At 39.2% G+C, this 27,093-nt stretch overlaps 1 protein-coding gene across 3 annotated transcripts in view; it reads left to right on the plus strand.

Moving 5' to 3' along the window:
- Positions 1–5,168: 5,168 nt before the first annotated feature.
- The window catches only part of SPSB4 (splA/ryanodine receptor domain and SOCS box containing 4), a 161,421-nt gene continuing 139,496 nt past the window's right edge, over positions 5,169–27,093 (plus strand). Inside the window, exon 1 of one of the 3 annotated variants that reach the window (XM_051782241.1) lies at positions 5,169–5,246. The gene's annotated coding sequence lies outside the window, so the exon portion shown is untranslated. Of the gene's footprint in view, positions 5,247–7,335; positions 7,388–27,093 lie in introns of those variants that run through there. The other 2 variants (XM_051782244.1, XM_051782242.1) reach the window with 2 other exon arrangements.

Here is a 27,093-nt window from a genome sequence, read left to right on the forward strand (position 1 = left end):
CAGTTGTTTCTGATGTGAATTGAAAAATTGCAAAGTGTTGCTTAGTCACCATTGCTATCCATCAGTGTTAATGTGCAGCTTACTCCAACTAGACGTGAACCACCTTGTGTGAAAAGCAATTCACAAGTGAAATCACAGATCCTAAACCCTCGGGGTTCAGGCCATTTTATTATAATTCAATGATGATTACCACGCAGACTTTCCATTCAGGTAATATAGTTTGCAAGCTGTTTGGAAACTCGTCTTCAGTTTAAACCTGAGTGTTCCATATCTGAACAACATTACTTTGCTATTTTCAGATTTGGTTTCATTTATGATTGTGTTATGTAATAGCATCAAGATAATCAAACCATGACGGGATCTGTTTCAAATTTCCTAGTGAAACGTCTCAATGTGAGCCCTCTGCTGTTGTGTTACACAGTAACTCTGCCCTCATTATTAAAACAAAAAGTAATTTTGTTGAAGGAAGACCATGTAACATCAGAAGGAGCAAATTAAATATCTTGCATTCTCTGAATTTCTCAGAGTTTTGGAGTGGCTGAACTCTGTGATTCTGGTTCTATCAACAGCCCCAAAGTACTCTCAGGTGTCAGACGGGTGAAGGGAAAATCCATACAGCCAGAAAGCCAGTGAAGGGTTTAATTAAGTTTGCCAGCAGTTGTCTGGGTTTCAGTGCACTGGCTTTCAGGGGTGTGCACAGGCTTGTAGCTTGGGCTAGACTGGGGGGATTAACTCCAGCACAGGTTTGCTGGCATTCACTGCTGAGTCCTCCTCGTCTGTGATGTGGCTGAAGGACATTCAGACTCTCCTTAAAAACATCTTGCAGTGCAAATGCAGTCAAGGCCAGAATTGCCCTACCAGACCTGCATAAGGTGTGCTGTTGTTGGGCCCTCACCCTCCCTTCTCTAGCCTGTGTGTCTTGCAGCTTCACTCCTTGGACAGCTCTGAACCCACAAAATATTTTCTGTGGAAGAACATAGAAGGAGCCAAACAATTCTGCACACACAGCAAGGACACACAGGTTGTCTTATAGATAAAGAAATAGATTTTGGCCTCAGGTAAGGTACCCTGGGCATTATGACCTATAATGAGACAGTGAACAGAACACTTTCATCTGCTCCTCTAACTGAGTTTACAGGTGGCTGACTCCTGCCTCTATTTTTAGTAATTTATTCTTTCCCTTAAACCAGAAAATGAAAATATGAGTTCTCTTCCTGGCTGACATTTGCATATTCATTAAACATTTCATTAAACTATTTCACAGCATTTTTAATGATGCTCACTGGCAGCTCAGGACGTACCTATCTCATGGTAATCTAAATTGGCAGTTTTGACTGATTTGAAAGGGCTCAATCACTCCTACCCATTGCCAAAATGCAGCAGTGTCAGAGAAGGGCTGAACTTCCAATAGGCACTTTACCATTGCAGACTGTCTACCCTTCAGTTCCAAATTATTCCTAAATATTTCCATATTCAGCAGCACCAAAATTATCTTCACAAGCATACACACACAATAGGAACGCTTATAGGTCCTGTCATGTTGTGTTCTGATTTATATTCATGGGTTTGACACTAAGGTTTATTTTATATTTGTATTCAAAGACTTCATTAATAGGAAATTAGCACAAAATACAGTCAAATAATGGGAAAAATATAAAATTATGGATTAACTGTCTTTTTAATATCTGATTTGAATCCCTCTGGTGAAGTCAACATTTTCTAGAAAATAACCTTATTGAATACACTGGATTATATTATATGTTCCTGGCTTTTTAAGGACATCTATAATAGCTGGAAGATTAATCCCTTCAAACAAGAAAATAAATTACAGTATTAATTTACTGGGTTTGGCAAACCATGTGAAAGGCTGCCTCTTCTGGGGCGTTGTGTAGAAACACATTGATGGTGTGCAAGTCCAGCACTGCGAGGTGAGATTTGTGTAATCACAAGGTAGTTGCTAAATCAAGAAAAAATAGTGTAGTGATAAAACTTCATTTGTTCACTCAAATGCTTATTGATTAATGTTTATTTTCTCCTTTCAGCTCAATACACATTTTGTGAGAAAGCTAACTGCTCGTGACAAGACAGTGTATAAGACCTGGTTGTAAATTAAAATTTGTTTGGCACTGAACAGGACATTTGGCATTGAATGGAGTTCAGATAACAAGTTTAGATATGATGCAGAGAATGAGGTTGGATATGGCTGAATATTAAAAAAAATATCCCTTTAAGTTCATTAGGGATTCAATTTTTATCTAGGTTTTAAATGCCTGCAGGATTTACAACTCTGGCCCTCTCTCCTAGGAATTTCATAAATTATACTTGGATGAAAAAATAGTATGTTATAATAGAAGGTTTTTCAAATCTTAACAAAAAGCAGCTCTACATGTTTGGCTCTTAATAGTAGGAATGAAATAGATGGCAGTAGAATAAATGTCAATGTATTTTCTTCCTCAGTTAAAATGTGCAAAAATTTAAAATGTCAGAGATTTGTAAAGAACCTGTATTTTCTAGGATTTTTTTTGTCCACTTTCTTGCCACATCTCTAATTTTGTTAGAATATTTTAGAGAAGCATTGCAGGTAGTAGCTTCTAGTGTTGAAAAACAAATATTTAGCTTTCCTAAGAATCATACATTAGAATATTGCAAAGTCACCCCCAATAATGTCACTTTGACTGATAACAGATTCCAGGCTTTTATCTTTTACATTAGTCATGCTTGAACTTGATTTTTAGTGATGATCATGTAGATATAAATTAAGATAAATAGAAGAGTAACACTGTCAAAGTTGACTTCAGAAGTCTCTTTATACCTTTTAATAACTTAGACAAAAAGCATGTGCTGCTATGGATGGTCTGGTCTTCTGATACCTGTTTTATTTACAAAGTGGGGAGTGGAATAGATCTATCGTGTAATATCAGTAACAAAGAAAAATTTGTGAGGCTTATCAGTACTTTAAAGTTTGCTGTTAACAAAATTTTCTCAGGTTCAAGAAAAGCTCTTTATGTTTTTAATGGGGAATGGAATATTGTGCTAAACTCATAATTGTATTTATCATTATGTAGAGAAACTACAGTGACATGAGCATTTTCTAGAACTGGGAAATTAAACAGATTATTACTCTCTATCTGAAGAAAATTAGTACTGTCATTGCAAGGCTATTACTTCTATTCATTTTCAGTGCAACAAATTGGTTTTGCAAGGTTTTGTTACTCTTCCCTCCCACCCCCACATCTGTCTTGTCTCTGCTGAGCTTAGGTTAATGAAGGGCCCACATGCATTTTGCTTATTTTAGGCTCAAAAATAAATGTTCTTACAAAGCATATCAATGATGTTATTAATCACACAGTGCCTTTATAGCATTTTTGCGTTAACTGTATTTTTGATGCTTACTCTTATGTTAGTAGGCATAATTATTCTTTAAATAACAAAGAAAATTATGTATACACTTATACATTCACAACATTTGAAGACTATTGTTTCCTAATGCAGGTATAAATCATTGCCTCTTATAATCTTTTGAGTTTTGTCAATGAACAGTGTCATAACTATTATTAAATAACAGGCAAAAAGCCTCATCAGTAACATGACTTTCCTGCAGATGAACCTCCTCTGTGTATCACAGCTCTGCAACTCTTTGTTGAAGAACAAAGAATATTAATTTGCTGTGATAAATGCATGGGATCACTGCAAAGTTAGAGCAAATATGAAAATAAACTGACATGCAGCCCTGATAACACTGGAAGGGTTTGTTATTACTAGTTTCATTTCAGTTCTCTATTGCCCTTTCTAAGATCATCTTTCAGCAGGGAGCTGCTCCTGGTCGAAGCTGAGTTAAGTCTTCAAATGAATCTGTAGACTGGACAAGGCTCCACTAACAAAGTTGAGTTCTGTTTAAAATACATTATCATGTTATGACTGATAAAATACATCTTAGAAATGATTGGCTTTAATATGGAACTCTACACTTGTGAAGTCTGTGATTTTGCATGTCTCGTGTACCAACCTGTACTAGTTTGGGTATGCAGTGCTTGACTTTTAAATTTATGGCATCCCTATGACATTTCTCAATGTGAAATGATGACCAGATTTTCTGTCTTAATTCCCCTATGAAGTGGCTTGTTAGGAAATGTATCCTGCTTCCTAACCCAGACTATGCAAAACCTGTCAGGAAACAGAATATTTGGGGTTTTTAAATGCTAAGAAGATATTTAAATAAAGAACAATATAATTTGCCATTTACATTACTCACTGTCCTCTGGGCCTCTATTAGCACAGCATCGTTTGCATTTCAAACTAGTGAAAGTTTTGAGCCATCATTACATGTTATTAATTTTTATTATTTTTTTAAATTCTACAAGTGGAATGGATGAGGTTCAGGAGAGGAATAGTTCAGCCTTGAATTAGTGAAGTTCTTGGGTTCTGGTATATCACAATTCACTGATATTAGAGTAATTTATTACCATTTAAAAAAAACACATATATTCCCACTTTCCAAACCTCAGGGTCCCTGTTCTCTCACTGTAGTCCTGATATGAAGCATCATACCATTTTCAAAGCTGAAATGACAACATTATTTGTATATGTATAAAAGCTATTTTGGGTAATTTTTGTAATGTTCTAATAAAAGTGATTGAATATAACTCCTTCCTACTTTCCAGGACCATGTTATTGGATTTATAGTACCAAGCGGGTCAGGATTTATTGTGGTAGGACACATAAACATTAAAAATCTCAAAAATTGCAAGTCATACGTAAAGGATAGAACTTACATTGTAATACACCGCAGTTTTATTGTGCCTAATTTGGAATGCGCACAACCCCTTTTATCCTCACACACTTTTAAGTGTGACCTTACTTTCTGTGAGAGGGGAGAGTTTAGCAAGACGATCGGAGAGGAAGAGGCTTGTTTGGGACTAAAGTGCGCCGGTTCTGCCGCGCTGAGCGGTGACAGCCCCAACGGCAGGGCGGGGAGCGGCAGCACCACCAACGCTCCGGGCCCCGGGGTCGCGGCCGCCGTTCCCCGGCAGGAGTTGAGCGAACGCGGGCCCGTTCGCCGACCGGGACGGGTTCCCGCACCTCGGGGCCGGCGGGACCTGCGGGAGCCTCTGCCACGGGTACAGCCGGGCCGGGACCCCCGGCGGGACCCCCTCGCCCCGCGGGAGGCGCAGGACCCGCGGCGGTGCGGGGAGCCCGGCCCGGCGGGGCCGCGCCCGGCGCTCGGAGGTGCGGGGAGGCTGCGCCCGGTGAGTAACCCCTGCAGACCGCGGGGACGGCCCGGGAGCGCTGCCAGCAGCTGGCAGGGATTCCCCGCGGGAACGGCGGCCGGCTCTCCGTGTTTCCATCGCCCCAGGCGGCTTCGCGGCGGTGCCCAGGGATGAGCAGGGAATAACCCGTTCCCCCGGCCCACCGCTGCTCCACTGCAAGCGAATGTGCCCCCGACCCTCCAAGGCATCTCCACCCTCGTGGGCGGTCCCATCCCACCCCTCCTTTCCCGGCTATTTGCTGTTCTCTCCGCCCGTCGCCTCGCAGCGCCTCGAGGGCGAGAACGGTCCTGTTAAGTCTTATCAGCTGTGTGCTGAGCGCCTCCAAAATATGGGGCGGAGGCACCTGATGCTGCCTGTTTAACCACCTTTGTTTAACCTGCGCTTTATCAACGGTATCCGGTGTATTTCCTTCCTGCTTTATCTTCTTGCTTTGTTGCTGGCACTTGTTATCCTTCACATATTACATAACGAACTCTACAACACCCGAAGGGCGGAGGAGGGTCACTGGTTTAAGTGCCCTGCTGGCAGTCGGGTCAGGGAGCGGTGAGGCTCCAGCTGGAGCGCTGTGGCAGCTCCCTGCGGCAGCCTGGGATGGCCCGGGGAAGCGACGAGGTATTTAAATAGCGCTAACGAGGAGGCTGCATCGCCCCGCGGTGTCACGGGTGACCTCTTTTCAGAGGGCTGCCAGCGATAGCGTCTCACTGGGATGGTGTTTTAATAATCCTTCACACTTGTGGCGAAATGGTATTTGTGCCGCTCGGTTTTTCTGCCAGCCTTACAGGTTCTGCTGTTGTCACACGGCACAGCTTGGCGCTTCCTTCAGCGAACTGAAGAGATGTACAATTCCATTCATAATTTTCTTCAGTCTGTCATCTCTTTAGCTCTTTTTGAGTGCTGGCAATGAAGTTAAAATATCTCAAACTGGTGCTTTTACGTCGGTTTTGAAGACGGAGAACACAAAGGGTTTTAAAAAGCATAATCAGGGTAAGAGGAAACATTTGTTTCCAATGTGTTGTAGATGTGAATAACCCTGGTTTTCATTTTTCTTTTGTCACAAATACACTATCTATGAGATCACAGAGGATCTGGAAGAAGCAGAGACCTCCAGGTGGAGTTTTCTGATCTTGCATTAGCTGCCCTGGGAGTCCAGATGACTATTGAACTATTGATCCTTCTCCCCTCTCTGGAAAGGGTTTTGCAGTGCAAAGGAATAAGTCCTTTGGATTTTTGCCTTTTTTCTTCCCTCGGGTAAAAGTCTGTGTGTCCCTTGCAATGAGTGGTTAACGGTGGCATCAGGTGTGTCACCAGATGATCTTGTGTGGAGAGATTTCAACATAAGTGCATTAAAACTTTGTGTGACTTCCTTTTCTGTGGGAGCAAATGAGAGAATCATGTACTTGAGTAAGCACCTCTTCTAATACATCAAAATTAGGCTTGTCCTTAATGATGCCTTAAAATAGTTTAGATGCCTTTGTGCTATTAGGACAAAGAGGCTGGTGTCACTGAAGACTTACTCAGACTTATCTTACATCTGTATTGCGTGTTAGTGGCATTTAATTCTCATTTAATTCTGGAAGGCTTTAGAAGTTAAATGCTGTCAGAGAAGAATTTGTAGAAAAGCTCAATTTTTGAGTTGCATTTGTGTTTTGATTCTGAGCTTGTCAAATGAAAAGTGAGTTTTGTCAGTCTTCATAGTGATAGCAGGACCACACCAGAAGAGGACAGCTGGCCTTGCTGTGTGCTCTGCAAGGATGTTCTTATTGATTGTGACCCATATTCATGCTGATGCAATGCTTATGTACTGAAGAGAAAAAGCAGTAGAGAAGCAGACAAGAATTCTGTTGCTACACTGTTACTTTTGAGCATTTTAACATGAGCAATTTTGTAGTTGTGCAACATATAAAAAAGCCCTGAATGCTACTGTTTTACAGTGCTAATTTCTAGCTCTTTTTAGCTTGTGAGGCTGCAAGTTCTACTTTCTTGCCGCCTTAATTTCATAAGGAAGGTGGTGAATTTCCTAAACCAACACTAGTTTATTTTCCAGGTGCAAGCCTGGGATTGATGTTTTCTAAATGTTAACAGGTCCTAGAAGAATTACAACTGACTGATCAAACTGTCAGGTTAGTTGTCATCAGCTCTCTTTTTTTTTTTTTTTTTTTTTAATCAGGATTTTGCTTTTACTTCTGCTTGTGTACTTTTCATTGTTTTATAAGTTTAGGCTGATTATGTAGGCTTGGTTTATTATATGAGTTCACCAACTACTGATAAAATAAATGGAATGCACATATTAAAGTAGTGTAAAGCAAAGTATTTCAGCTTTCCATCAGAATTAAGTACTTGCTTCTGGCTTTGAACATTCATGAGTTATCAACTTTTAAAATAGCAGTGCCTCATCCACTTATCTTTGGGACTTCTTCAGCATTAGAAACATGTAATTCCTGATTTTAGACTAATGTATTTTCTTAGTCTCCACAGACAAAGTTTGCAAGCAGTTCTGAGGGCCCATTTCAGATGCTGAAGTGGGTGAGAGAGATCTCTCCAGTAGTTCAGAGCTTGCTTCTGTGAGCGTCAATTCTGAGTAGGATTCATTTATCCCTGGGTTTTAAGTGATTTATCCAAATTACTTTAAATTCAATCTTAATTAGTCTAAATTCAAATGCTGTTCCTTTGGTTTGTACTAATTTTAAAAGTACAAAGTACTTTAATTCTAAATGAGAGCAACCACGTTGGAATTTAACAAGCTCGTTGGTAAGTGGCTTTACCTAATCAAAAAGGTTGTAAGTTTGTTAGTCTAGACAAACCTGCAGATTCTGATGGTGAAAAGACTGGTCCTTGTTAAAACTGCTGATAAAGTTCCTAACAACTTCCCCAAAAGTCTCCATCTCAAAGCCAGTTCATTGATCATGTGTTAAGCAGCCTTAAGACAGAATTCCACAGGCAGTAATAAGTGTGAAGGGGAGTTGATTTTACATGGAACAGGGGCAATGTAACTCAGCTCTCAGTGCAAGTATTCTGATTATAGAGAGCGGTTTTGCCTCCTGAGATAAATATCACTTGCATTCAAGACACTAATTTTGAATATTTCATTGAGCATAGTTCTCATTTCTTTTAGATTTGTCTTATAATAGTCATATGAAGTATGTGCTTTCAGTGAAGTTACTCCGGATCTTCTTCTAGGTGAATTTTTATGAGAATTCCTATCTCAGGCTCTGACAAAATGTACACAGAGGTAACTGTGTCTGTGATACCAATTAAGTGTGGTGTATGCCTGCAATTCTTCTCCCTTTCTTTTAGACACAGATCCTTAGCCCCGGGATCTGACCAATACATTAATAGCAAGGCTTCACTCTGCTCTTTCTAAGTGTACCATGACTATCATGAGGAGGAGGAACAGCTGCACTAACACCCCACAATGTGAACAGCAAACATGTTCATCCTTGGGCTTGCCATTTTCAGCACTGCAGGAAAGGAGACATTACTTCAGAGCCACTCCAACAGCATATGGGAATGGACCCTTTGCTTATATGGGTTTACATGAAAAATTAGGCCTGTTCCTACTAAATTTAAACTTTTTTTTTTTCTTCTCAAAACAATATTAAAACCAGTAAGTTGTTAAGTCTTCATTTCAGTTTCTGACCTTTCAAAGCTTCAGTGTAGTTACTGCATTAAGCTGGAGCACAAAACAAAGATTACAGTGGACTTTTTCTAAATTATTCTAGAGACGTGTTGTGGTGCATTCCAATAGTCATGTAGTGTTAGTTGAATGTCATTTGCCTTTTTTGGCATACTCAGTTATAGACCTCTTAAACCTAAAAGTGCAATTTCTTGATCTCTATTGTCTATTTGTAAAACTGCCCTTTACAATTCTGATGAGAAATAGTCTGGTCACAGAGTACTGGTGAATAATCAGCTTTATAGTCTGCAAATCCATTTTAAACATCTGTTGAACAACATAAGTGTGGAAGTTATCAGTTATAGCTGAATATGCCCCAGATGCTTCCCCTCTGCCCTTGAAAGAAGCCAGTTTTTTTTGGTCTTTCAGCTTTGAGGTAGAGGAAAAAAAATCACTTTATTGCACTACTGTTGTATGTTGTTTTAGCAAATATGATGAGTTCCTGGAAGACCAGTTAACCTTAATATTAATGAAGTGTGCTGTGTTGCATAGTGCCCTTTGTGAAGCTTGCTGATGTTTACAGTGGCTGCTCACAATGATAATTAGATGTTAAAGTGATGATCCTTGGATATCCACAAGGCTGTAAAGCATTCTCAAGGGATCAAGGCCCTACAGAAGGAAGGATGATAACCTGCAATCTGAAGGTGAGGTAGAACAGTGCTTAGCCAATACCAATAGCTGAGTGTTTCCTGATAAGTAGAGAAGTGTATTTTTAAAAGGTGGTTAATAAGTCATAGGTTCTTTCTTTGTATATAATTGCTTCTCCTAGAATAATGAAGGCTGTGAAAAGATGGGACATTTGCAAAGTAAAACTTACAGTGGTATGAAGTTGTGATGAAGTGCTGTTTATTTTCCTCTGTCAAAGTGCCTGGGCTCTGGCAGCCTGTTCTTTACTGTGTAAGTCCTTTGTTCTGGAGTTGGCCTCCTCTTGCACGGCTCCAATTTGATGTGAGCCTACTTTTGAGGAGTCTTGAGAGGGCAGAGCTGAGGGGTGCCCTGGCCACTCACAGGAGGCCACTGATGTGGTTTGGTGTCAGCTCATCTTCCATGTCAGCTTTGGTAGAGCAGCAGATGGAAAGAAGCAATGGTTATGTCTTCATGAGGCCTCTCAGTTCTGTCACAGGGCATTTGGTGGACAACTGTACAAGTGAAAAGCTGTCCCTTTTGTCTGGTCGTGTTTTTACTGGCTTGTGTCAGAAGTCAGGTGCTACAGATATGAACTAGCCATGATTTTTAATGTATTTTCATATACTGCTCATTCATTTCCCAGTTTGTTATGTGTGCATTTCTTGCCCTTCAGACTTTTCTCGCTATTCCTTTTTTTTTTTTTTTTTACTTTTGATTAACAAGTCAGACAATCCTATGACAATCCAGTTAACAAGTCTTGCTGCTACTTAGCCAGCCTGCCTTATTCAGTGCTTGTTTCTTCTCTCTTTTGCATAAATAACATAGGTGAGTTTGTCCTTCCTTTACAAACTATTGTAACATTTTTGGTACATGCATACCTGTATGTTTGCTTGGTGGCCAGAGGACATGACAGAAAGTCAATGGGATGAGGAAGGGACTGTTGTGTGTTCATGCAGGGAGCCTGATCAGCAGTTCAAAAATGCAGTTAAGGGAGGCTGGGTTTAACACTGAGGGGCAGAGGTTCCTGTGACAGCAGATCCTGTGCAAATTGAGTTTATTCAAAATGCTACGTTAATTCAATTACAACTTGAATGATGTTTATTTTTGCCTATAAAGTCAAATAACATGTTATTGACTCTTCCTGGGTAATTTCATGGTTTCTTCTTCCTTACCCATACCTCACCAGGACAGCTGAAACAGGTTTAACACTTTATCTCATTATTTCTTCTGGTGACAGTAGAAGTTATATTTGCAGGAGAAAATGAGAAAATGTGCAGTCTCATCACAGAGGAATCCCTTAGTCCTTTCTCCTTTCCTCTGACTTCTTGTGCAAGTGGGTCTTTTGGGGTTTTTAATAAGAAATTTCTTGGTACAATTTCATCTGTTCTGATAATGAATGGAAGAAAACAAACTGTTTGGGAATTGTCAAGTTCCAGGGGCTTTTTTTCAACACAGTTCTGGTACTTAGAACTATGTGAGCAAATGTAATTTCCCTGGTAGTTCATTCTGTTGTCAATGTGCAACTTTCCACTTGTAGTTTCTTGAATTTTTTTTATGCTGTCCTTTGTTACTGAAGTTTATTTTGAATGGATATTTTAATTAGACATGGAAATACTCATCTATGTATCCTTTATTTAGATAGAAATGTGTTTGGTGTGTACACACACAGAGCATGCATGTAATATTCTTTATAGAAGCTTTCCAAATTAGCCTTATTTCTTCCAGGATATGTCTGCAAAGCATCGCTTTCATGAAATAGTGCCACTTCTTGAGCCATTCCAATACCCTTAATCCTCTTATAAATTAGATCCTTCAAGAACTGTATGTGCTTGCAATTATGCACACTGAGATGGCCTTACTGGCTCTGGTGTATTTATCTGCAAGTGATGGCTCAGAGCATGTGGATGTGGAATTAAGCATGTATAAATTTTGTGGCCATGAAGCCAGTTGTAATATCACATACCCATTTATGTCGGGGGGCTTGCTGCACAATAAGTTATTTGTGCATCAAGTTATTAGTCTATGTGAATAAAGCTACTAAACCCTTGACTGTTGAGTGCAAGAGATGTAAGAATTATGAGTTAATGTTCACAGATCAAGACATGTGATGGTTTGGGGGTTCAAACAACCTCATGGTGCGTTCAGGTGATTGAAGTGCATTTATTTGCTCTAAAAATATCTGAGTGTTCAGATTTAAAAGACTTTTGGAAAGCGGAATATAGGAAAAGTTAATGAAAATAAAACATTCACTTCTGAAAACTGAACATCATGAAATATTCATAGTTGTTCTACAGATAGGATATAGTTTGTGGAGAGGAATAAATGATTTTTTATAGACTTTGCAGCTTGATGTCTGCTGATTAACACTGGAATGTAATTATTTGACATAATCAGAAGGTGTAATACTTTGGGATAGCAGATGTGTATGGTTTTGACTGAAACAGTTAATTCCTAAAGACGAGGATGTCCTGTCAGCATTCTGTGGGATCTCTGCTGGTGACTAAGATGAGAGTTGGAAAAGTATGTTACTGTTTAATTTCTTTTATAGATATTTTCACCATGAGAAATATTTGCTACTTTAAATACTCTGAATAAACTCAGCGTCCAGCCCTGGTTTTGACTCTTTTTCTTGCTACCACTCATTAAAATGATTTTAAGTAAGACTAATTGTCATGTTTGAAAAATAACTGTCTTTTTTTTTTTTTTTTCCTGAAAAGATTGCCCAACTTCGGATGCACTGCTAATTGAGACTGCTGTTAAATAGAGCCATTAGTCTTACCTGAGTTCTTTTCACTGCTTGTCAGCTCAATTACAGGTTGTCAGTGCCAAAGAAAATGCTCTTATTAGTGGAGTGGAAGAGAGGAACATGTTAGCACCTGCTCTTAACGGAATTCCTCTTCTTAGGGCTGCACAAAGCCATTTGGTTTTAGAGAAGAGGTTGATCTGTATCAAAGATGTCTCATCCCCATATCTTTGAAATTCAGCTCAGTGAATATTAGACTAGAGTATTGTGTCAACTGAGGTGCTGAAACGCTTTCTTGCATCTTGTGTGGTTGTTTAGCAATGTCATTTTTTTCCTCTCCTGTGGTCTAGATTGCCAACAAACTGCTGCAACAGAAATGCTCTAAGAATGCATCTATTTTGCTACTCTGAAGGAAATTGCAATACAACTAATTTGCAAATGAATATATTTTAAAATTCTCTTCAAATCTTTCAGTATTGATTTCACAAGCCAGTCTAAGAGACAAGTCCTTGTTGAGGGTATTCTTTTGAACAAGGAGGAAAAGTGAAGAGACAGTAATTGCAACTATGATTATCTGTGATGAATTTGAAACACTTTCAAGAACATAAAAAGCTCCTGAAAATCAAGGTGACTTGGTGCTAAAATACCAAAGTTACTTATGAAAATGGCATTTAGGAACGTGAAACATCTGGAATGCAGACTTCTAAATGTGCTTGTATTACCTTCAGAAAGGTTTTGGCACAGACTTGTAAATCCAGAATTAATTTTCCGTTCTGTGAACTGTAAAATCGTTTGTACATACCTAGAAAAACTTACAAAATGTAAACTCAGTTGTCTTTATGCCTTTCTTTGTTTCAGCGCTGTCTAAGGTCTGATCATGGATGCATTCAGAGCTGCCAGAGTTCAGTGCCCTGTGGGGATTTTGCAGTAGAAGGGAAAAAGAAGGGAGTGTATTTTTGGGTCAATTTCTTTTCTTCCTCACTAAGCTTCCTTTTAGTCGTGTCTTCTGATAAGCATCTTAAAAGGAACATTCCTAATGAAGGGACTGAGCCTCAGGTTCCTATGGCTGCTGGAGAGAGTGGGCTGAAAGAGAGAAGGAATCCAGTGTCCAGCCATCATGGCTGGGCTTTGCAAAAGAAGATTTGGGAAGGGCTCTACCCTTGTTTGTTACAAACACACTGGTGGCTAAAAAGGTCAATACGAGACAGGCACGTCCGGTTGCAAAAGGCACAGCAGAAAGACTCCTTAGGTGGTAAATTCTGCAAGACAAAATTCTTTCTGCATTGTCTCTTCTCCTCAAGGGTGATCCTGCTGCGTTCTCAAAGGCATCAGCAGCGTTATAGATGGGGTGTCTCCAGACCTCCCAACTGGAGGCCAGAGGAGACCAGTTATGGTGATCAGTATGGCCAAGGCTGAGATGTTGTTTCAGGCAGTCCTTGTATCTCCTCTTTGGGGCTCCTCTCTTGCAGCAGCTGGTGGTAAGTTCACCATAAAGCAAGATCTTAGGGAGGAGGTGGTTGGTCCTTCATCCTGGAGACATGTCCTGCCCAGCACAGCTGTGTTCTCAGTCTCCAGTAAACTGCTGTTTAAACTCTCACTGACTTCATGCAGTTCACTCAAGTTCATTCAACAGAAGTTAAGGAACCAAATAAACCGTAATTTTGAGCTCTCTGTGGCCTAGCACCGGAAAAAAACACTCCATTATTTGTTTTTTAAATTAATATCAAGCTTGCATTATTTAATCAGATAAACAATTATATCCTTAGCAAAACAAGTGTGTGTTTATTGGAAATTTGTATGTATTTGAAGCTAAAACTGGCTCTGTTTGGGACTGTTATTCTGGCAAGCTTTTCATTATTGCATATGCTCCCTGTGGTAGAAAGGAAAGCAGTGTATGTGGCAAGTTCCTGTTAGCAAGAGGTGCATTTTAAAAATAACAGTTGTTTTCGTGGAAGTATAAAGTTTTATAATCCCTATATTTGATCATTTATTTTTAATGAAACAGATGTGCTGTTAATGCTTTGCTGTGAATGTGCTGATAGTGAAACAGCAACAGCTATGGTGAGTTATGTGTGTGTTAGGCCAGCAAATATGCTCAGAGTGTGTTGTATTAGTTTCTTCTTGGTTACCTGCTTCAGATTGCTTTAATTTTCAAATGTTCCTTTGTTTAACCACTTTTTCCCAAAAGTATCCTGTATTCTTCTTGGATCTCTGTGTTGTATAATTCCAGTTCATCTGTTGACTGTTGACTTTGAAGAGTAGGGGGTGAGGGGACCTTGCTTAGAGTTTTGGAAAGTAAATGGTGATTTTGGCCTTTTCTTTTTTGGGGCACAAATGGTACCTTCTGTGGAGCCTGGTTTGTTTCTTTCATCTGGGCCTCTTTTTGTCATTTTAAAAACTTCATTGGGAGTTTGGGGTTATCCCAAGCACTTGGGGAAAGACTTGAGGATGTGTGTACTCAGTTAAGTGTGAAAAGATCATTTCTCCAATTGCACAAACTGGCCTAAAATATTATAGGCTTTACAAAACTACTTATATAACATTTATTCACTAAAACATATTTTTGTCTTGTAGGTTTGTCCTTCAAATCTCTTGTTTTTCTAAGTCCTGTAAAAATTTAGCAGAATTCTTCAGTTATGACTTCAGTATCTTTTTCTGCTTTACTTAGTGCATGTACAATATGGACTTCAAGAATTTCCATGTTCTCTTACTTCACTTTAAAATTAAGTATTTTAATATTCACATTCAGCATAAATACGGGCCATTAGTTGATTTAAACATCACTCTTGTGGCTGTATCTGCTTTTCTTAAGATTAGGTTGTTCTACAGAAAAATTGCTAAGCTAATCTGTTTCCTCCAAATAAACCAGACTAAAGTGTGAATATTTATTGCTTCTAAACTGTTACTTCCATTTATGTAGGGACTCAAGATATCTTTTTCCACAGAAAGCAGGTAAAGACAGTGAGCTGCCTGCTAACTGAAGTTCTCTACTGTATTTGTGTGAAACTAGTTGGAAGTGAGCCATAAAAATTTGCTTTATGTCCAGTAAAATAGATGCATCCTAGGTGCCCACTACAAACATCATTAACGTGTGAAATACCCCATTTCTCTTTCCTCCTTTTGTTGAAGTTACTTATAGGTGGTCATAAAGACACAGGGTAAGTGGCAAAATATTATATTTATGCAACAAATTAAAAATCACTTTCTTCCAAAACAGCAATAAAGCACTGCCAGCCCAGTGGAGTGACAGCTATTGATTCTGACTTTTAGATGTAACTCAATTTTACCTCTTACACTGAGGACTTAGACTTGTATCCACAGTTATTTCCAGATCCAAGCAGCACTTATCCAGAAATTATGTTTTTTTGTTGAGCTGCACTTTGATATGTAGGCTATATTTCACCCCTGCTGAAATCAATAGGACCTCTTTCTGTTGACCTCAGTAAGTATTGGATTGGGCCCATAATTTACGCTCGCAAATAATTGTGGGCACAAAATCACATCTGCAGAAACGGAGGCAGTTCCTCAAAACCAGGATAACTTCTCCTTGTGAGGTTTTTTGGGAGGGAATTCAGTGACAGGCTGTGTTTTTTCCTTTGTCCTCTGGGGTTGCCAGAAACACAGTAATTTTCAGGCACTGTCAGGTCACAGTGACATGATATATAGTTGCTCCCTTGAAAGGAAAGCTTTCTTTAGAGTTAAGGGGAGTTCTGCTGTGATGAGCCACAAGGACCTTCACCAGAGAGAAACTGCTCCTTTAGGGTAGATGTGAGTGTTCTCTAGGTGTTACTTGGGTTTCCTGTTTGCATACCCATCACTCCCCAAAGCAGGTGCTTCTCTCTAGCAAAAAGCAGCATAACTAGCTCAGGTGGAATCAAAGGTGTGAGGGGAAAAAATGTTCCTGCTTGTAACAGAAACAAGCTGGATTTTGTTCTTTGAACCTTCTCCCCACAAATTCATGAAACTGTAACAATGTTGGCTGTAGGTTTAGCTGGCAGACACCAAACGTTTGCAGAAAGAGAACAGCCTCAATATGCAGATCTAAATGTTGCAAGACAAAAATCCAGCACATTTCTAATAGATTGTTTACCTCAGATGAACTAGAAACTGATTGACAACTTGAAGTCATACTCCAGAAAATATTGGAAGTACTTCTTTAATCTCAAGTAGAACTTTATTTAGAAACACTTTATTTAGAAACATGCTCTGGTAGAAATTTCAAGATTTATAGACGACCTTTAAACAAGGAACACAGGATCAGTGAAGGAGACAAATGGTTTGATATCTCCTATGTGCTGGAGTGGAAAGAAATACAGTTGGACAAGACATACCTTCCCTGTACAATACCACTGGAGCTGGAAGGCAGCATTAGGAGTGTAGCATTAAGGCTGATGCTTCCCAGTGTTCTGGATCCTTTATGACCTTCATAGTTCAGGAGGAAGTCATAGTGAAATGTTTATCCTCTAGGATGGGCTATGAATGGCTGCTTTAAAAAAATATGAAAAAATCATATTGCAAGTTGGGGCAAGGAACTAAAAATATCCTGAAAAGCATAAACACCTGCAGTTTTCTTCGTACTGTTGTTTGCCTGCATTAATTCCAGTCATGTAAGAGAAGCAGCATTGCCTTCTTATGGAGGAAATAAATAACTCTGTCAGTGATAGGAGTTTCTGGAGACTTCTTTTCTTTGCAAATACTCAGTGTTCATGAGCCTGTAACTGGAATGACTTCCATCATACTTGGTGTTTATGAGCTGATCTGTAATTATTACTGGCCAGCCTGAAGACATGGTCCTTTGTACCTTGGTTGATGCAAATCAAATTCTCCTTTGCCGTGTGGGAGTTTTTTGTGTGTTTTCATATTGCTCTTTGCTTGTTCACAGCTGTGAAGGATATAACCTTGGAAGAAGTCCAGTGATTGTTTACATAATGACATGATGTGGTTTTCACCCAGAACATGCAGGTGAAGAAGTCAACACCTTCAGATTATTTGATCTATGGCTTCTCCTTAGTTTTCAAAGCTCAGTTAAAGTTGGTGCTATCTTTAGTCGTGGTCATTAGGGTGATGAATATATAATTTTTAATTATTACTATTTTTTCTGGAAATATCACTCTTCAAAATAATGCAAGTAGCAATTCCAATGTATTTAAATGTTATCAATAGGTGAGGCATCAATTAAAGATGGCTTCTTCCTAAGTGACACGCAGAAGGAGGAAACCAGGACAGCCCTTTTAGATTGAAAAGGCTGGCCCACAACATCCAGATCTGACCCTGTCTGGAATTTAACTGAATTTGATAGACAAAAATTATTTAAATATTGCAAATTTTGGATTTAAATGCAATTAAGAAGCTGCATTTCAAACCAAAATGCTATGCCCATTTCATCTTCAAATATAGCATGGCAAAATACTGACTTACCATATTTGCCTGTCTGAAATGTCTTTAGGGTACTCACCACAGTTATCTCCCGCCCACTTGGGGAAAAATGCTCACCTGAGGGAGAGGAAAATCCTTTGAGACTACTTAATAGTTAAAAAAACCTGAGCACAGAAGTTTTAGACTATCTTCTCTCCTATATGCCACTGCTAGGAATAATTTTGGGATTCCATTCCTGGATGAAATCAGATGAATTCAGATTCCCAAAAAATTTGAAAAGTACATTGTAATGTTTCACAGTAATGGAAAATACAACCCTTTGCTGCCTTTGGAATGGAGCAGAAGGATTTAGGGAAGAGTGTGACAGTCATGAGCTCAGTGTGATGAGGGAGAGTAAATCCCTGAAGGTGTGTGTAAATGGTGACCACTGCAATCTGGGAAAGAATCAAAATTTGTTCCAGTAAAGGCAGCTGCCCTTCCTGCCTGCACAGAGGCACTCTTAGCTCTGTGTTTATCCTGAGGTATGTGCCAATAAGCCCCAATGTGCTCAGTGCCTCAGTACAAGACCAAATTCCCAAGCTGTGATGGATCAGGAGCAGTGGCAGCACAGTACTGCAGTAGCACATTATCTGTTAGCTCTGTCTTGTGTCCTCTATGACACAATGAAATTGCATTTGCAGTTTCCAGATTCTCTCTTTCAGGTTCTGACTCCCAAATCCCATGAGCCCAAAGGAGGGAAGTGAAGGGAGCCTGCAGTGCTCTGCAGACACAGAGGGCAGATCCATCATGTCACATAGCTCAGTGCTGCCTGGACTCTGTTCAGCTGAAGGCACAGGGTCTGGGACTGCACAGCCCCCTTTTGGGGTTTGGTTTGGGTTTTTCCTCACAGCTTTGTTGTGTTCAGACAGTGCAGGGTAGGAAAGGGCACAGTGAGGAGCTATATTGCTGAGTTCTGGTGTAAAGTTTTCCAGACACAAGGGACCAGGGACACAAGGTCCAGTGATTACTCCAGGCCACTTTGACTCTTTGGTTCCCAAGTGTATCTTTTTGAATTTGGCTGCAAAAATGCAAAAGACCTTGTTAAGCAGTCCCAGTTACTGTACAGTTCAAAGCAAGAATTTAGTGACTTGGGGGGTTGGAGTTTTTTTGATTGGTTGGGGGTTTTTTCCACAGACTGGCTTGAGGAAATTTTAGGAAAATGATTAGTAGTATATCAGCCAATTTGGTTAAAACAAACAGAAAATGGATGAACCATTTGAACTGTTGAACTGAACTATCCCTGTGGGCAGTCCTTAGAATGTGTCCTTTGAAAAGAAATGTGCTGTCAAGTGCAAGCTATGCTGTAGTTTGTGGAAGGGACCTGCACTCAGCATTTAAGAATGTTTTTCTTTTTTTTCCCCCTTGTTTCTAATGGGAAATTAATTCAGCACAACTTTTTCTATTTCTTCCTGTGCACAGTTAAACTGGTCTGTAGAGGGTATGTATACCAGGCTGGCTTCCTGGGGCAGAACTAATCCAATCATTTATGAGTTCAGCAGATGTTTTTGCTTTTCAGGCCAGGTGTAATCTCATGCACCTTTTTTTTAATTTTTCCCTGGAGTAAACACCAGCTGGGCTAATGGCCAAAAATTTAATTACCTTTTTTCGCTCTTTCTGTTTTTCTTCTAGATGTGGGTAGTGTCGCTTTACATCAGACTTTCCCTTTTTTAGGAAGAGTATGATGAGGCATCTGCTCGTACTTCCAGCAGGAAATGATCACTGGTTGCTTTCCCTTTGCAATAGCATTTGCTGAGTTGATTGTATTTGGCATACCTGGAACAGCTGAACTGGTGGGTTTTGGTCATAGAGAAATATTTGTGTTGTACATCCTAAGGAAGGTGCTTTTTTTTTCTGTTCTTGCTATTATCTACTTACTCTGCCAAGGACTTAATTCATCATTTCTTTGCCTTGGTTTTACTCTGAAGGCAATGTAGAACTGGGGTCAGAGCTGGCCTAGAAAGTGAGACATCGGGGCTGCAGACATCAAAGAAACACTTTGGGATGTACACAATTACTCTTTGGGAATCCTGCATTCCTCTAGAGCCATTTGCTCATCCCCGTCAGAGTAACAGGGCTGTGTTGCTGCTCATTGACTGTACCAGTAGCTTGACCAAAAAAAAAAGGAGCAATGATAGCTAGAGAAGTACTGAACTGTTGGGAGGCAGGAATGATACCTTGGAAGTCACTGTTAGATCTGAAGGAAAAACTGGCACGCTAGTGAACTTCTACCAGACGTGAAATTGGGAATAACTATGCAGCAGTGTCAAGCTGTACAGAGGTTAGAATGCAGAAAAATGACAAAAAAGGCCTGCAAAACACATAAAACCTGAAAATGTTGCCTGTGGGGTCTAGAAATCCTCTTTTCATCTCTTCCCCTGCAATACCTCATGTAATTGTGAAACCTAAATGTAAGAGACTTTGCTGGAAAAAACAAACTGCCAGTAGCAGAAAGAAGGATTTCACTTTTTAGATATTCAGTGTGCCTTCCTTGCTACAGAACTTTCCTGTGGAGAAAGTGGGCAAGGGAAGGGGAGTTTTCAACTCTGCCTCTTGTCTGTTCATGCAGAAGCATTGGATATCATGGTAATTACATTACCCAAACTGCCTTTTGCCAATACAGCTGATTTTGCTGGAGAGAGGAAGCGTGTGCACTGTGCTGACTATGGGGTTACATGGAAAAATAGTTCATGGCTGTGATTACACTGGCACAATTGAACAGAACAAAAAGCTGCTATTGTCATACTGGCAAAATGATTCTGCAAAGACCTGGCATTGGTTGGTGTAGAAATTAGTTTTAGATGGATTGATTCATTACTATTTGTAACTAATATTACATAATGAGCTACAATCCCTAAATAAAAATCTTGCCTCTGAACAGAATGATGCTTTCAGAAGCTGCTTCAGCATTTTAATAGTTCTGGATTGCTCTGTAGGCATTTCTGTTTCTAATTGATGTTCAGGCACTTGAGTTAGGAGCTTGAAGTTAGGTAGTGTGAAAGTGCATACATGTATTTTAAGCCAAAGGGGTGATTATGTTTCTCTGGAGTTGGCAGATGTGCTCTGATGGTGGGTCACCCACTGCTGCAGCACCAGCCAGTGTGTGCCCTCAGCCATGGAGGGGGCAGCTGCTTCCTTGGGCTGCTGCAAGGTCTGGGTGAGCTGTAACATTCTGGGATGATAAATCAACACCTGCTGAGTTTATCCACATCAGCAAACCCTGTGCCCGTGTTTCTAACACTTTCAACCATCTGGAATCATAGAAAATACATTTTCTAAACGAGCAAGTACAACTTTGTGAGGTTGCTGTTGTTACTACAGGTACTCAGCTGTCAGAGCAGCAAGGCTGGATGGTCTTTTGTGTGCAAGAAAATTCATTGCCTGAGTCAATGTAAACTTGCAGGACATGTGGTATTTTAAAATGTCAGTAAGTTAAGTGGGGTCTGTAAACATTTCTAGGCAGATTTTGGTTCCTTGGCTAAGTATATACTTACTGTTTGACCATTTTGAATGGAAACATCCGTGTGGTTTTATTACATCATGACTTGATTAATTACAGCCAGGTGAACACTAAATTAGAGCACCAAGATACCTAAACACTGAAGAGCTTTTAGGAGAGCAGATTCTGAATACTACAGAATTAAGTGTGGCGTTTCTGATTAAGATTGCTGTGGTGCAGATGTTAACACTGTCACTGCTGATTAAAAGAAATTGTAAATAAAGCCTGTAGAAAATTCTATGAAGGCCACAGTTGCTTTAAGTGGTGATTTTCCTGGCCATATGTATCCATTTTAGAGGACACTTAAAAGTTTCTATAGCTATCTTCAAAAATGGAAATAGAATAGATTTCTGCTTAATTGGTACCTTAATTTCTCCAAAAGCAAAAGTCTTCAAGGTATTTAAGATGGAAATGCTGATTCTTTCCAGCATTTTTTCATTTAAACTTAAATTTTTTATAAAGATGAAAAATACTAAGGATCTCAAGGCACAGTGAAGCTGTGGAGAGTCCAAGATCTTTTTACTTGCCTCTCTGAGGCACAAATATAACTATAAGGGGTCAGATCTCTTGGCAGTGTCTGGTCTGTCATGCTCACAAATATGTTTAGGGACCTCTTTTCACATGATTTTTAAAACTGAAACCATCCCAGCCATGCTGAGCATCAGCAGGACCTTTGAGCAACTCAACCCCTAGTAGCAGCCACACAAGGGAGCCTGGGGCTCTGTAAATTTTTTGGTGCTCTCTTTGCTAGTAAATTCTGGGCAGTACCTCAGCTGCTGCTTTCCTGAAAAGTGGATATGCAGATGTGGGTTTTGTCTCACTGATAGATGCCAAGTGTTATATAAAAAGCATTTCAGAAAAGTAGTAACTGTAAGCTGACGTTTGTTTGAAGAGACTGAAGATTGTATGAGTGTGTAGTCCAAAAAACGTTTCATTTATTGCTGATTAAGAAATTCTCCATTATCAGATAATTAATGGTGCTGTGTGACTCCCCATACCAAGTACAATTTGGTAATAATAATTAGGTAGGGAGTTAATCTGTTCAGTCTCAATGGCAGCACAATAAAATGAGGCAGTAAGTTTAATGTGTGAAACCAGTAAACTGTCAGGTGTTAAATTAAACAACATAACTCTCCTGCTGATGGGAATCTTAACTTTTTAGTGGTGTACATAAAACAGGGTACAACTTGTTGTAGTTTTTCCATATATACCAATTTCAGTATAATTCCAGCAGCTATGGCCTTGGGAAATATTGAAGTTGGAGATCAGTGCTGTTTGTCCCTGTGGTGAGTCCAGTGCAGAGTTCAAGGCACAGTAGATAAATGTAAAAATTGGATCATGCCAGTATTGAAAGACTGGGCTATTAAGAAGCTTGTTAATGTGTCACAGTCATGTACAGGGACAAGGTTTTCACTCAGTGACAAACTAGCTCATTTTCTGTAGTAGTAGTAGTGGTTTATTTAAAAGCTGTGTTTTAATGACAAGACAGTTTTAAATCACGTATGTTATATATATAGTTTTGATTTTTTGTCTGCTTTTGATTCATCAGTTCTTAATAGAAAAATCAGGTTTAAGTTTATTAGTGATAACAGCTAATGCCTCTAATGCTTTCCCTCCATAAATAGCAACATTGCAACTATATAAATAACTGCATTGCTTTGATGCCTACATGTGGTTGTGTCTCATAATTAATTCATTTTCCAATAAGAAATCCAATTTTAGAAAACAAGTTTTACTTTCCTGTATTTCTTCAAAGGAACTCAATTTCACAGTAATTCAATTATGTAACCACACTTAATTCATTGTTAATGCTAATAGAGTAAATATTTCTACAATAATTGGTTAGCTCTAAGTGTTGCTAATGATTTTGACTATCTCACCTTCAAAATTCCTCAGTTAGTCAGTGTTTCAAATGAGCATGACAACAATATTTTCATGCTTTCTGTTTCTTCTTTAGTTTTGTTCTATTATTTTTTCTGTTTAATTTTTGTTCTCTTTTCTTAGGCTTTAGATCTAAAAAGTGTCTGCTATGACCAGATGTTCTTTGCCTATCTACTATGTACCGTTTCAACCTAGTTTTGTAGAGTTTTAAAACATTCATGCTGTAACATTACAGAAGATACAAGTGCAGAAATAAACCCCCACATATTAATCACTGCCAGCAGAGCAAATTGCAGTGTGTCATGTGAGGCATATGCCTCTTCATTTAGCATCAAACTCAACTTTTAATTTTTAACTTGTATTTCAGGAAGATCTGTTTATGCTGAGTTTTATTTATGCAGGGCAGGTATGAGAGCAATGTGTGAACTGGGAAATGGCCTCAGCCTCTCTTTAAACCCAGTTCCTGAGGTGAAGTATTTCCATGAAACTTTTAGTGTAAGGCTGGAATTGCTATCAGAGGAGATGGCTTGCATCTTATCAGTCTAGTAAGTGTGCTATGGGATAGATATGTAAGGTAGACTCAAAATATTCCATCACTGCCTGATTTTGTACCAGAGCACCAACAGGGTGCTCTCGCTTGGCAGAGCTGTGATGGCAGCATCAAACCAGACACCACTGTCAGCAGAAAGGGATGCAGGTACCAGGTGCCCTTGTGCATTGAAGCCACAGCAGGACTGACAGCTGACCTGCCAGGTGCTAATACTGGTGGGATCTCTAACCCTCAGGCTTAGAAACCCTAGAGTAAATTACCTCTAATTGTTCAGTCTCCAGATATTTCTTCCCACGCATCCTGGGGTGTGCTAAACCACGTTAGGTGAAGCCTTTGCTTTAGGTGAGGCAGTTCAGTGATGTTGTATAAATCCAAAGAGGTATCAAAGCTTCTTTTTTTTTTTTTTTTTTGGTAGAAAATCACTGTAAGATTTAGCAAGTGCTGTTTACAAAGGGTAATCGATGTGCCTCATTTGTATGGCAGCACGTTGCTATAGAATGTGGCAGGCCTTTGCCGGGAGGAAGAAATTTGCATTCTCCTGAGGATGGGAACAAATTCACTTCCTTTTGTGATGGAGAGCTAATTGCCACCCACTAATGGCAGAGCAAATTAAAGCCAAGGTAATGAATAACTCTTGGGTTGTATTTTGTTTTGGTTGGGTTTTTAACATAATCTTCCTTCCCCACTCCACCCCTTCCCACCCCCAAAATCCCCCGCTCCCAAAAAAACCCAAGTGCTTGACTCAGAGCAGTTAATACAGTTCTTTGATGGAGGGAAGGTTCTGGTTGCTGAACCTTTTCTTCATTCTCTTCACCCTTCACAGTCACATTATTAAGTATGTTTTATCTTGACTGAAAGTTTTATTTAGTTATTCCAAGGGATTTTTTTTTTACCAGGTCAGAGATAAGGGAAAAAATGTCAATTATTTTCATTCTTAGAAACTAGCTGCTTAAATAGAAGTCATAGCAGTGTCTGTGAATGAGCTGTTGGCCAATTGGCAATATAACCTAGTTTTGGAGAAAACAGGAAAAAAATGCAAAATAGAAAGAAATTATAGTGAAGGTTAGGTTTAGGATGAAAATAATTGTTTTGAAAGCTGATCTACTAGGCTGATGGTTTTTTTCCTGTCATAATCTGTCATAAAAATCTTAATCTTTACTATAACCAATGGCTTGTTATTTGATTTTTGATTTGTAGGGATTTTGATGAATTCTTAAAAACCTGTTTGAAATCAAGCTTTGTTTTCTGCATGTTTCACACGTTGGGAATACCACAAAGTTAGCCAAAACCAATTAGTACTAATTTTTAGTATTAGTCTTAGGAAAAAAATTATATTAAACATGTTTTGTCAAATTCTCTAGCATTTTTCTAGCCAAAATATCAGTTTAAAAGTGAACAAACAAGATTCTAAGACTGATCATTCATGGAATGATGAGGAGATTTAAATCAAGGAAAGATGAATTCTTGGGGAGCATCTTTCCCTTTTCTTTACCACTGACTCTGGGAAATTGCAGCTGATTTTGACTTCTCTATAATGTTTTAATTCCCCATGCCCTCCAGGTACATTGCCTGCACCAACTGGCTTGGAAAACCCAAGGATAAGTAGAGTGTTGGGGGTCTCTTTAACACAGCTGAGTAGTATTAAAATAATATATGCAGCCAGCGTAGCTTGTACTGGTTATAGTTTTCTGAAAACAAATGTCTGCTACTGCATTTTGTCTATCTAATAATAATACTCCAGTTTAGAGGTTTTATGCAGTAAATACTATCAAACACTGTATTCCAGAGGACCAGTGGTAAAATCCTTGCCCTCTTAGAGTTGGTGTACACCCTGTGACTTCAGGAGGGTTAGAATTCAAAGCCTCCCAGGTGAATGAACATGTTTCCTTCACAAAACCAGTGGAAGATCATCATGATCACTGTGGGATGGATTCAACTGTGAGGATGTTTGCAAATCTTCTTCATTTAGCCTATTACCAGAAGAAAGCCCAGTGCTGTACTGCCAGCTGGCAGTTCAGTAGGTTCTTTTGCCTCTGTATCTCTCTGTTTTCAGTCAAGATCAAGCCACAAATGTACATTATACAGTACAGCTCAGTATGGGCAGTGTCAAGAGAGAATGTCATTACAAACCTTAGGATTGCACTGGTGGGTCTATTTGCCAGCTTCCACAGTTACAAACCTGTGGTTGCATGTTGTCATGCAGGATAAAATTAAAATCTTGCTTTCTGACTTCTTGTTTACAGCACGTATGATTTGGTTGTCTCTGTTCTGTTTCTGTAAATCTGGAAGATGCAATTTATAAAAACAAAGTTTGAAATGAATGTCAAGTAGCTGATGGGTTAATTCCAGAAATTTTTTTGTATATTATATGGAATTTGGGTCTTGAGGATAATTATTTACCAGCCATCTTTATAGAAGAAGAGAAAAATTAACATGGAGGAGAAACTCAACTTAAAAGTATTTTGTTTGGGTTTTTTAATTTAAAATTTTAATTTTAAAATTTAAAAATTTGATGCATTCTTGATAATTGATTTATCTTGGTAAGATATGATATATAGGTAGTTCTCAGTTTCATCTCTGAAACGTTTGTAAACTGAAAAGTGAAAAAAATTTCCATGGAGTATGAAAAGAGCTGCTCAGCATAGGGGCTTACATTACTTGGTTAGAATAAGCTCTGACCTCCAACCTATTTGTTGCTGAGAATCAGCCTGTGGCCAAACTGAAACAGTGTTCAGGTTATACTTCAGGCCCAAGATATATGGTTCTAATGGTTTGTTTCTCTGAGAAGTTAATGCTTGCTCTGAGAGAAGTAATTAGTGTGTGGTGAGTAAAACTGATGTCTCACAACTGCAGTAATCGGCGCTGGAGAAATAAGACTTTGTGCAGAAGGCTTAATTTTTGTGAACAACTTTTTATAGCATTGGCCTCTTTATCTGCAGCCAGTCAGATCCATGTCCACGTTTCAATAATTAAATCACTGTTTAGTCTTTTAAATCCAATTTGGGCCGTTTCTCAAAGAACATGGCTCCTTAGTCTGACATCTGGATATGTAGTTTATCTGAGCTCTGAGTTGGTCATGTAAATTGAGTGTCTCTGGTTTGGATCTGCTTTTTGATGGGTAAACACATCCTTGCAAATGGGCTACAGATCCATGTCTTGATGGTGATTGGTTTTGTTGTGGGTTTTGCCTTTTATAGGGGTAAGGAGGAAACCTGGGGAAAGCAGTGAAGGGCAGACAGTTAAAAAAGTAGTACTGGGATGTGAAATGTGTATCCTAAGGTGTTAATAGCTATTATGTGGATCTGCAGCATGTAAGCCAGTAAGTGTATTTCTGCTACCTACACAAAGTAATTACATACTCTTTATGGTAGTTCAGCTTCTTCCAGTGTTTCCTTTATTAACTTCTGTTTTCATGGAATTGTACTACAGGCTGAGTCTGTG

Source organism: Manacus candei, unplaced genomic scaffold (genome assembly GCF_025592945.1).
Source record: "Manacus candei isolate 608988 ecotype Guabito, Panama unplaced genomic scaffold, ASM2559294v1 h1tg000015l, whole genome shotgun sequence".
Lineage (NCBI taxonomy): Eukaryota > Metazoa > Chordata > Aves > Passeriformes > Pipridae > Manacus > Manacus candei.